Below are 12,242 nucleotides of genomic sequence, written 5' to 3'. Positions count from 1 at the left end.
TGGTGGTTACCACTGATGAATAAAGGGACTAAGCAGAAGGAAAATGAATGAATGAATAATTCAAAATATGAATACTTTGCTGTTAATATTAATACTTTGCTACCAAAACAACTGGACTGCGATTCAAATACTGCTACTGTCATCCACTTTTCATTTGCTTGCTTGTATGTTGCAATACATGGACTTGTTCATTCAATACTACTGATAAATCACACTATAAGCACTTCTGTGAAAGTGTCATAGAGCATGGCAAAATAAAAGGTAAAGGTCTTGTCAAAATCCCAACATAAATAGTCACACAAGATGCATTTGAATGTATGTTAACACCACTTACGATTAGACCACTGAAAAACTTGTCCATAGATGTAAAAAGAGCCTTTGATGAAAATAAGCTTATTTGAAATAGTCGTCTTTTCATTTATTGCAATTTGCTGTAGTGTCCACTTTTGAATTGTTTTCTTCCTTGCTGAATAAATGTATTAGATTATTTACAAAAAAGCTTGCAACAAGTTTGTGTGCGTTTCCTCCGGGTGCTCCGGTTTCCCCCACAGTCCAAAGACATGAACTATACTTTAGGTAAATTCTATAAAACTTAATTGGCCGTAGTGTATGTGTGTGAATGAGTGTGTATGGATGTTTCCCAGTACTGGGTTGAAGCTGGAAGGGCATTCGCTGTGCAAAACATATGCTGGATGAGTTGGCGGTTCATTCCACTGTGGTGTCCCTTGATGAACAAAGGGACTAAGCCAAAGGAAAATGAGTGAATGAATGAACTTGTAACAAACCTTTGCTGGTTTTGTACTTCATCTTGGTAGTAACTTTTTTTATGTTACAGCCTTATTCCTAAATGGATTAAATTCATTTATTTCCACAACATTCTACACACAATACCCCATAATGACAATGTGAAAAAAGATTTTTTTCAATTGTTTCAAATTTATAAAAAATATAAAACCAGTAAAATCACATGTATATCAGTATTCACAGCCTTTGCTCAATACTTTGTTGATGCACCTTTGGCAGCAATTACAGTCTCAAGTCTTTTTGAATATGATGCCACAAGCTTGGCACACCTGTCTTTGGGAGTTTTTGCCCATTCCTCGTTGCAGTACCTCTCAAGCTCTATCATGTAGGATGGGAAGTGATGGTGTACAGCCATTTTCATATGCCGTATATATGACTTGCCAAATTAACCTAACTTAGAGAGTATTAAACCTAATTAACCTGGTTTTAAGCTGAATTTTAGACAAAATATTGCAATTTCACCAAAGACAAAATAAATTAGTCTAAAATCAAACAAAAAGTGCTCAGGGGTAGCTTAAGTAACGTGTTGGCGCTCTTTGGATGAGGGATTTATCAGAATAAACAGCAAAAATCAGTCCAAGGCACTCAAAAAATGTGGAAAAAATATTTAAAAGCCTTAATTGACATGGCTTATCGTAAAACTGTGCCTCTTTTAAGGAGCGAGTGCCTTGAAAATAGATTAGTCATTAGAAATTAGTTGTTAAAACAAATATTTATTTAAAAATGTGCTAAAAAAACATTTGAGAAATATTTCAAAAAGAATAATCATTTCACAGGAGGGCTAATAATTTGTCTTCGACTGTACTTCACTTTAAAATAAGTAACTTGCATTACATTACATTCAACAATTCTTATCATGTAACTAACTTTCATAATTTATAAGTGTGCCACACACAAAACTATTGAACACATGTAGTCATTAATGTAAGTCACTAATTCAATGATCACTTGTGATCAGATCACCCAAGATCTTCACACCAGGTGCAAACAGACCCCGTGACTATAGCCTATTTCACCATTGCATTTTACGTTTTGCTTCAAAGCTCTTTCCGGCACATTTACCCAACATGGACTCCATCTGTCCTCTCGTTTACAAAGCCACCCACAAGTGCGGCCGGTCTTTGACACTTAAACAAATATTTGCTATTCGGCCCCCTGGACCAGCACGGCCCCCTTCTTTGGCACAAGAATGCAAAAGAGCCTGGCACAGTGCCAACAGACACGTGTATCACTGCTCTCTGTGCCACCATAATGAGAACATTCAACCGAAAATACAAATTATGTCATTATTTATTCACTCTCGATGTTTTCAAAACATTTTTGAGTTTCGTTCTTTTGTTGAACTCAAAAAGAAGAGATTTTGAAAAATGCTGGAAATCGGGAGCCACAGATTAATAGTATTTTCAATACTATAAGTGTCAATGGCTACTTGTTTCCAACATTCTTCAAAATATCTTCTTATTTCTTCATCAGAAAACAAAACTATAAAAAAAAGAAAGTAGATGTTAATTTTTTGAGTGAACTATCCTAGTAATGAAGCCACAAACGCACTCTATCACAGTCCATTCAGGAAAACTCGCAGCCTTTGATTGGCTGATTGTGTTTGTTCATTGTATGCAGCAGAAACCCTCTAGAATTGGCCGAAAAGAGAGCAATTCGGCTTTAATCAAGACAAAACATCTCTGCCGTTCCACTATAACCCTCTTCTCTCTTACTAAGGCATCCAGCGGAGGGGCTTTGTGAAAGGAAGCAACGGCCAATTTCCAGCTCCATGTCCCGCTCGTACCCCCCATCTACAGCTCTCCTACCGTGAGCTGACTGTGGTTTGAAGAGTTTGGAGCTCAAGCTAACAGGTGATTGATGCGGCGCAGCAGAAAGCCAGCAGGTGTTTGATTACTAACAGACCTCCCCTGTCAGGACACACGCCGCCTCAGAGTCATGCAGGAATGATCGTATTTACGAGATGAGCTCCGCATGAGCCTCATCACAAAGTTGTGATTAGCAGTGGGACGCTCTTTGTGGATCAGAGACACCAATGTTTCATGTTACACAGTTTTCATTGGGATGTTTATGAGCGTTTGTGTTCGTTTTGTGTATTGTGACTGATATAGAAGCTTAACAGTTTTTGCAAAATTAAAGTTTGAGTGAAATCAAAATTGACCATGTTTATTTTGCGTATTATTCTTTAGGTGAACAATTAATCCGTGCAAGTTTGTTTTGGTATTCTTCAAAGTCTGATTGTTCGCTTTCACATTTGGAGTGGTGGTCCTTCTCTGTCGATGTGAGTTTGACGGCTTCAGCCACAGTATTCTAAACCACGGCCCTCTTCCTGTTAGTTTTCGATATAGGTGAATGATTCACCAAAAGAAAGCCTGCTCAATTTTCAGTTTCAGTTGTAACTGAAGTACATCAACATGCTGAAACTAAAGTCTCAGCAACTTCCGGTTCACACTGACTTTAAGCCAGATTATAAAAGATTCATATAATACTATAATCCTAGGCTAAAATCTGGTCTTTGTTTGTTGGTTTGACATGTTCAACAACTGCTGCGATAAAATTTGCAATTCAATTCTGGCAGTGTTGAGTTCAGTGAAGATTTCAGACACTTTCCTGCAGTGCGAATTCTCTTCCAATGACAGTCACTGGACCTGACTATTTTTCTTTCTAGTTTTATAGTTAAGGCAAGATATGATTAAAATGAATCCTACAGACTGTTTATGTTTGCCGTGAGGCATTATTTCAGAATGTGGGATACTGAACATGTCATGGTTTGATGACGTCAAACTGCTGATGAATTGATCCTGAGTGTGTCTGTGTGTCTGGAGGGTACAGTGTGAGATGAGATTTAGTTGATTTGCACGGCGACCGGACTTAAATTAAACTCTATACTATAATTGTCTGTGGCGGTATGACACTGGTATAAAATACACTGACAGTGTTTGGGGAAAGTTACTTTAGAAAGTAGTGCATTACAATATTGAGTTACTCCCCCCAGTAACTACTTGCGTCACTTAGTACTTTTTATGGTTAGTAAAATATGTTACTTTGAGTTACTTTTGCGTTTTTTTTCTGAGCTTGTTGAGGCTTGATCTTTTACAGAACTTGCAGGGTTTTTTCTTCTTTTTTTTTAAATAGAGGAGCTTTGCAGTTAAAAAACACTGTAGAATCTTAATTTACCTTAAAAAACGCATATAAAAATGTATGTAGGATAATGTTATCTGAGAACTTCCCCACCCCAGAGTTGTACATGCCATATATACAGATTAATGAAAGTTTAAAGCAGTGTGGTTACTAGTTTTGTACTATTTGTCGTATTAAAAAAGAAAAAACAATGATCCATTCAGATAATCCTTTTCCTTTACTTCCATGCGTTCAAAATAATGAGAATATTTCCATCGCAAAAAAGTAAGAGCCATCTTCATTTCTGTCTGTTCCTGCTATCATTGTGTGCAGAATTTTACGTGACTACTCTCTATTTTTTAAAGCAAATTAACTAAACTAAAAAGTAACTCGCATTACATTTTTTACAAAGTAACTCAAATATTATCACTTAATTTTGAAAACTAATGCTTTAATTTACTCATTACTTAGAAAAGTAATATTTTTGCGTAACTCACATTACTTTTAATGAACTAACCTCAACACTGTACGCTGACCAGTCTTCATCTACTTGAACTAGAGCTTAAAATTTTAAGTTTAAAAAAACGAAAGAATTATGAAACTGCTTAATACATATATTTTTAAGGACGAAAAATAACTTGGGAGAAAGAAATAAGATTGAAAAATGTCATATTAAGTACTATTTTTATTAACGATGCATCAAATTAATTAAACTGAAGGTGATAAGGATGTAATAAACTGAAACAAGTGACATTTACATGTTACATACTGTTTAGGGTAGGGTTGTTTTTCAGAACTATATTCCTCAAAATTCTGGAGGGAAAAACACATGGTATATTTTCACAGAAAATGACTGAAATGCTGGTGAACTTCACTGGAAATGTAAAACTGCATTGTTTACTATGTAATCCCAGCAAGTACACAACATCATAAGATGTTAATATTAGGTTAGATTTAGGTCATGACTTAAGGTGACCAAAATTCAATGTCTAGCCAGCGTCAAAGGACAACGTTATTTTGACGTCCAATAACAACGTCAAATTAAGTTGATTTTGGTTGATTTTAGGTTGTGTTGGAAAGTGATCAAAATCCAACGTCCTATAGATGTCATAGTGGTAACGTCCACACAGCGTCAAGGTGTAACATGATTAGATGCTGATATTTGGTTGATTTTGCGTTGATTTTAGGTTGGACGTTGGACATTGACGTCGGCCATAACATCAGAAATGTAACATCCAATACTTATTGTATGATGTCCCATACAAAAAACTCAGGTAATGTGACATGAAATGCAGTCTTCACTCCTGATCACTGTATTACAAAGCTAATTCTAAACTCCTCAGTGGCCACAATGTCTGGAACTGTGCCACACAAGCTGCATTCGGTGCAACATTTTCGCCCTTATTTGCGTCGTTCTGTCCTAAAACAACTCAGACAAGAGAAAAGCCAGCGTGAATCCTTCCCTGTGTGCTTTAAAGGTCTGTGTAGAGCAGCAGAGTGCTGATGAATGGCATCTCTGTGCTCGAAGCTGGAGGAGAGGCTCACGGAGGGCATATCTGACAGATGAATGCCCTGCCTGTGTTGCCCGGCTGAGGGACAGTCCCTGTAGTGTCTCCCTTAATGCCAGAGGACACCAAGACTGGACACAATAGCGGCCCGAGAGGATTTACTGCCTGTGAGCAGCTGGTTGAGATGTCGCCGTGTAGTGCTGGCACACGCAAACCACTGAGGCACGTATAGACGAAGGAATGTGCCAATGTAAAAATGCATGCACGCATACCTTCGCAGCCCCCTCTATCCATTCACACACACACGCACACACACACAATGGCAAAATAATGAGAAGCACTCAGAGCAGCTGAGAGCTCATTAACTCCATGGGCTTTTCTTCTTTTTCCATACAGGCAGTTTAAACCATTCTTTGGGAGTCTTTGCAATGGAACGGGACATTCTGACTAGGGCTGAGCGCTGAGGGGAACAATAGGATGGTGCCAGCCAATAGAGATTTTGCTAGGGTATACTGAATATAGATATTTGCACTGTCAGAGGCCAGAACTGATTTATGTTACTGAAAATAATAAGATGAGCGATATGGAATAAGGCAAAAATAATGCAGAGCAAGAGATGTGTAGCAAACAATTCAAAAGGAGGATTGTTTTATTATACAACACATCAAATGCTGCACTTTTAGGGGATTTTGATGTTGCAGTTACATCCAGTCATAAACAAACATGCATGACAATGACTTTTTAATACCCACTTTATTTTATTTTATTTTATTTTATTTTATTTTATTTTATTTTATTTTATTTTATTTTATTTTATTTTATTTTATTTTATTTTATTTTATTTTTTTTTATTATTTATTTATTTTTTTTATTTATTTATTTATTTTTTTTTATTTTATTTTAAGGCAATATGTCCTGTCAACCAGTTTCAGTATGTAAATAGAGGAACGAAGAATGCAGGGAGTTGCCAGGCACAATGCAAAGTAGTTTACAGGTTGACAAGCAATGTCACATTTTCAGCATTAATATTAAAACTATATTTTGATTAGTTTTGAATTATAATATATTTTAGTTTATATCCTAATGTAAAAAATCTAAAACACTAAAAGGAATTATCATATAGAAAATAAAGTTAAATACAAAAAATAAATAATAATTGATTAATTCATTCTGACTATATAAGTTGGTACTGACAAACATACCAAAGCTTGATGTAGATATTCTTTCACAGATGGAATAGAGTTATACTTGGTTAAAAGACAAAAATCCTATTCTGGGGTCGAATTAAAGGTACAAAAGTCATTTTATAAAAGCATGTTAAATGCAAATAAAGTGTCTATTAATGTCTCAAATATTTAAAGATAAAATTCCAACATATGACAATAATGGGTCAGACTTTATTTTGATGGTCCACTTGTTAAATTTAAGTTACATTGCATCTAACTAACTAATTCTCAATAGATTGTAAGTAGACTGTTAGGTTGGGGTTAGGGTTAGTATTGACCTTATTCTTCAATGCGGAAGTGTGCGCGTTTTTGCGATTGTTTTAGAACTTCCGATTCAGCTGCCTATGGGAGAAATGACTAGGAATAATAAACGGCAAAAAACGGTCAAACTACTTACTCTACAAACAAGTATTTGCATGACAATGCAGACAAAGCAGAAAAATATAATAAGAAAATATCAGTTTGAAACACCAAGCAGCAAAACGAGCTGTTTTTAACATTTAAAAATGAATGGAAGTGAATGAGACCGGCAGTTTCGAGCCAAAATGATTCAAATGGCTGCGCCTACTCGTACGCGGAGAATAAGGTGAATAAGTTGACATATACTTGCAAAGTTTCTTATAGTCAATTAAATGTCTGTTGAATGTCTGTTTCAACATATATTAAGCAGACAGTCTACTAATACTCAAACGGACAAAAAATAAAATAAATCAAAATAAATCAAAATTGGATCAAAATAAAATGTTACCCAATTATGTTCCATTGAAATTCAGCATGACATATATGTTGTAATACTGGAAAAATGACTCTAACTTGTATTTAAAAGTATAAGTGATCATACAAAAGCCAAAAGTATAGTTCGGCCACCCACATAAACCTTTTTTTTTTGTCTTCACCCCACTTCCTGATTGTGCTGACAATAGTGAATAAATTAATTTGGTGATTGTCACCGCAGCTCTCAGAAAAGAATTTGCTGTGACTCAAAGTCTTTATTCTGCGTCTTATCTATCTCACTTGCCTTCTCTGCTTTTGAAAAGCAGAAGCAAATTGCAGTAGAAAAGGAGTGCTGTGTGCTTTCTGTGCTATTGGCCTCTCTCTCTTTCTCTCACTCACTTTTTTTTCATGAGAATATTTTCCTGCCAAGTAAAAAGGCTCTGGAGGACTGATGACATCACAAGCTGTTGAACTTTGCCTCCATTACAGAAAGTATGCCAAGCCTCTCTGTCTGTCTCTTTCTGTTTCCCTCCTGCTTCTCCACAATTCCCTGTCTTTCTTTTCGGTCAGGACACAAGACAGCATTTAGGCAGTGATTCACAGGGGTTTATATGTAAGGGCGAGTCAATGACTCACTGACAGTGAGTGTTTTCTCATTTGTTGAGAATGTACACAGGGATATGAGCATTAAAGGGGGCTTATTACTGAAAATATGACTTTTGCCATGTTTAACAGCTAGAATTGTGTCCCTGGTGCATCTTTCAACCCGGAAACCTGAAAAAGACAACCTATTCACTATTTGGTAAGGCTTTTTTGTGTAAAAATATGCCATTAAGATTCTGATTCACTAGTAACATGTGAAAGGGATTCAATTTTATATTAGCCCCCCTTAATCTTCCCATGGTGCCACTGCAGCAGTACATCATTTCAGTTTACTTGCTATTGCAGCTACAGATTTAGAAGCCATTCACAATGAATACATTTTATCAGTTCAATGCACTACTTTTTGATTGTTTTTCTATGTAAACACAAGCTTAACGTATGTGTATGTCCATTAAGCTCATGTCTTGCATCTTTTGAAGTGCCACACAGTTGAGTTCCATATTTTCGATGCCATGTCAAGTTAAAATATCTTCGACTTTTACATGCGAGCCTGCTTATCAATGTCATTGCATTGCAAGATTATGTTTACAGGGGCTCTGGATTGTATGACTCTGTCTCTGGATACTCTAACACTACACAGACTTTTTAAAAACAAATTATGTAGGGTAACATTTTATTTTGATGGTCCATTTGAGTATTAGTAGACTGTCTGCTTAATATCTGCTGATACTGCTCCTTCAACAGACTTTTAACTGACTATCAGAAACTTTGCAAGTACATGTCAACTTACACTAACCCTAACCCTAACCTAAGAGTCTACTTATAATCTAATGAGAATTAGTTGGCATGTAGATGCAATGTAACTTAAATTCAACAAACGGACCAACAAAATAAAGTCTGACCTTTATGAGTGCTGTGTTTGTTTTGTTTGTAGACACAATGATGCATTCTGTGTGAATGCCCTCTTACAATGTTTGCGCCGATGTACCAATGTACGCAAGCGCCTCGATACACTCCTGACATAAGAGCCACTAAAGACAATGGGGTTGATCTGTACTGTTTACTGTCAGCATAATTCAAAAGCCCACATTTATTATGCAAATAAGGTAAGGTGACTTTTCTGTAAAGATAAAAAATGTACTAATAGTTAAACGTTTGCAAAGGCCAATCCATCGGAACACAATAATATGGTAGTCAATTAGTTTAATAAACTTTACTGCACAACAACTATATAAAATGTATCCACAAACCATTTAACCTCATGCTGGAGCATTCTAGAAATAATAATAACAATGATAATAATAATAATAATATTTTAAAAAGTATATTAATTCCTTATATTTATATATCCTCATCCACCACCAGTGTGCTAGCATCCACCTGGATGACACGACGGCAGCCATATTGCGCCGGTGTGTGAAGCCAATAGGGTATATGCTGAGCTAGTGTTTTCCCATACTGATAAACTTCAAGTGACCAGTTATTGTGAATTTTTTTTTAAATTTTATACGGTTCCTTTTACAGCATAAATGTTGTAATGTAATTAAAATACATTTAGTTAACTTTGCCATTCCTTTAGTTGCTTAAGCGTAAAACGAGACAAAAAGGTGTTTACTCGTATGCGCCCGTCAGAATCGGCAGGCTAGTGCAGAAGCTCCATTGAATATAATGGGGTAAAATGAATGCTCATATTATAAAGACATGGTGGGGGAAATGTAATGTGATGCAGTGATTTTTGTACAATCTGAGACCCACTTTATATCAGATATCACTCAGCCAGTGGAGATCGCTGATTTTTAAAGAAAACTGACCTTAAATGCGCCGATATTTGCATTGGCATACAGCAAAATCAAAGTCCTATTAGCATGCTTCGGCATATACCCTTTTATTTTATGGGGATGCTTAGGTCATGATGGACAGAGGGCATATTTTTAATGACCACAGAGACCTCCATGTAATGTCTCGTTCGAAAGACAGTGCTCACTGAGCAGTATAGAGTCCCCATCTATATACTGGGGCATTAGGACCCACACAGACCATAGGTTGAGCACCCCTGCTGGTCTCACTAACACCACCTCCGGCAGCAACCTAGCTTTCCCATGTGGTCTCCCATCCAGGTACTAACCAGGCACAGCCCTGCTTAGCTTCAGATGGCGACCATGTTAGAGTTGCAGAGAGCTAGCTGCCGGCTAGCCCTAGCAATCTATTGATTAATTGTAATCTCATCTGATTCATGTTTAAACATATAAGACTTTAATCCGTTACTGGTAATTTCTCACATTTTGACTGCATGAGGTTTGCCTTGTTTTGTTGTTTCTGTCAGAATAGCATGTAAATTTTTCCCCCTTCTGTAAAGCAGCAGCTCATTTGCCCTTAAAGGGACACCCATTTAAACGTTTTTGCTCACACCTAAAATAGCTATAATAAATGATCTCTATGAGGGATGTTGTAAAGCTGTGACTTCACAGACACATTCGGGGAACAGCAGACATTTATTTGACATCTTATGAAAAGGGGAATAAGGTGTCCACTTTAGCACAACAGCAGCAGAATAAATGAAGGAAAATAACAGAGATGGGAGGATTTGACTATTGATCAATGGATCCATTACCATAGTCACAGCATAGGATAAATCACACCGTCCATCTCCGACTATTATGAGGTAAACAGTAAAGAACAGAAGACAGAAAATGAGATGGTTCCTCAAGGGTGCTTTCTGGCGAGCATCTACATTTATCAAGCAGTAATGGGAAGCTGCTTTGATAATGCTTGCTGCTATTTATCACTTCAAGCTACAGTCAAATTAAACTTTGGAAAAAGCAGTTAGTAAAAGCCCTATTTCAAACCGAATCCTGGTTTATTAGTATGTCATTGGTAATTTTTTGTGTACTTTTAACTAAAACACAAGGATGTACACACTTTAAGTCTATTTTTATGTATTTCACAGAAATACACTTAAAAATTACACAAGTATAACTCAATAGAAACATATATATATTATTATATAATATTTTAATATTTTAAGTTATGCTATCTATGATGTTGTTCACTTACAAAAAACATGCAAGTATTAAAAGCATACTTAAATAGACTAAATGTTTGCCAATACAACACAGTAGTATATTAAAAAATACTCCTACTAAGAATAGAAACTAACCAGATAAAAGGATGCTGGAATATTTGTTTGTGATGTTTCCACATAAAATGACTCTCGGATTACTTCAAGGAATAACTGACTCAACTGCAAGTGAAAGCGAGAGATATTTTAGGAAAGACTGGTTTGTTTAACTATGGATCTTTGCCTAAATACAATAAAGACAATAAAGACAATATAACATTTCAACAAACTACAATGCAATTAACAATAGTAACTCGTTACTTGAAAAGCTTAATTGTTTTGGCGAAAGTTACTACCACAATCCTGCAAGTTTGTTTCTACACAACCCTGTTATTAAGCCATTGAAAGCGGCTTGTATACGATGAGTGGATCTTGAGATTTTTCCCTGACGATCATCCTCACCATGGAAATGTTCAGGTCAAACACTTTCCCTGTGGCTAAAGAGCAGACAGAGATGGATGCTAAACTTTATTATCTCTAGAAAAAACAAAGACAGAATGAATGAAAAGAATAGGATAAAACGTCCACCATTTGCATTTAAAAGTGCGAGAATGTTTGCAGGCCAAGGAACAGATCACTCAAAAATTAAAATTCTGTGCTCAAAGTAGAGGTCTATATAACTAGAGCATTAGCAGTTTTATTATAATTTAATTTAGCATTTTTTTTTTATTATTTCACAATTGTGGCTATTTTATATTCATTTATATTATATAATTTGTAAATAAAACAATTTTATGACACACCTGTGAATTTAAGTTTGAGATATGGCTTTCTTTTGAAAAAATCATACATTTTAGCCAGTGCTTAATTTGTAAATGAATAACTTCCAAACAAAACCAGGAAATGAAGGTTATCGTGACCGACATTCGCCAAACAATTTCATTTTTTTCCTGAACATGATGTCATTAAACGGTGATAGAAAAAAAGCATCACATTTCTGAACAGTCTTTTATTATATAGTGCTATAAAAAGTTATGGTTCAAACATGGATAAAAAACAAACAAACAAACATGCAGCTACAATCCTAAATTGTATGACTAATCAGTTTACTAACACCACTGACATTCAGTTCACTTCACTATTTTGCGCAAAGCGAAAATGACATACTAATCTTCAAGAAGAGCTCACAGTTACCTCTTCCGTCATGTT

At 35.8% G+C, this 12,242-nt stretch overlaps 1 protein-coding gene across 4 annotated transcripts in view; it reads right to left on the bottom strand.

Moving 5' to 3' along the window:
• bcar1 (BCAR1 scaffold protein, Cas family member) overlaps positions 1–12,242 on the bottom strand; it is a 182,216-nt gene that overhangs the window by 53,203 nt on the left and 116,771 nt on the right. The gene's annotated exons all lie outside the window — the stretch shown is intronic.

Source organism: Danio aesculapii, chromosome 18, assembly GCF_903798145.1.
Source record: "Danio aesculapii chromosome 18, fDanAes4.1, whole genome shotgun sequence".
Taxonomy (NCBI): Eukaryota; Metazoa; Chordata; class Actinopteri; order Cypriniformes; family Danionidae; genus Danio; species Danio aesculapii.
This window is presented reverse-complemented; position numbering and strand designations above follow the sequence as displayed.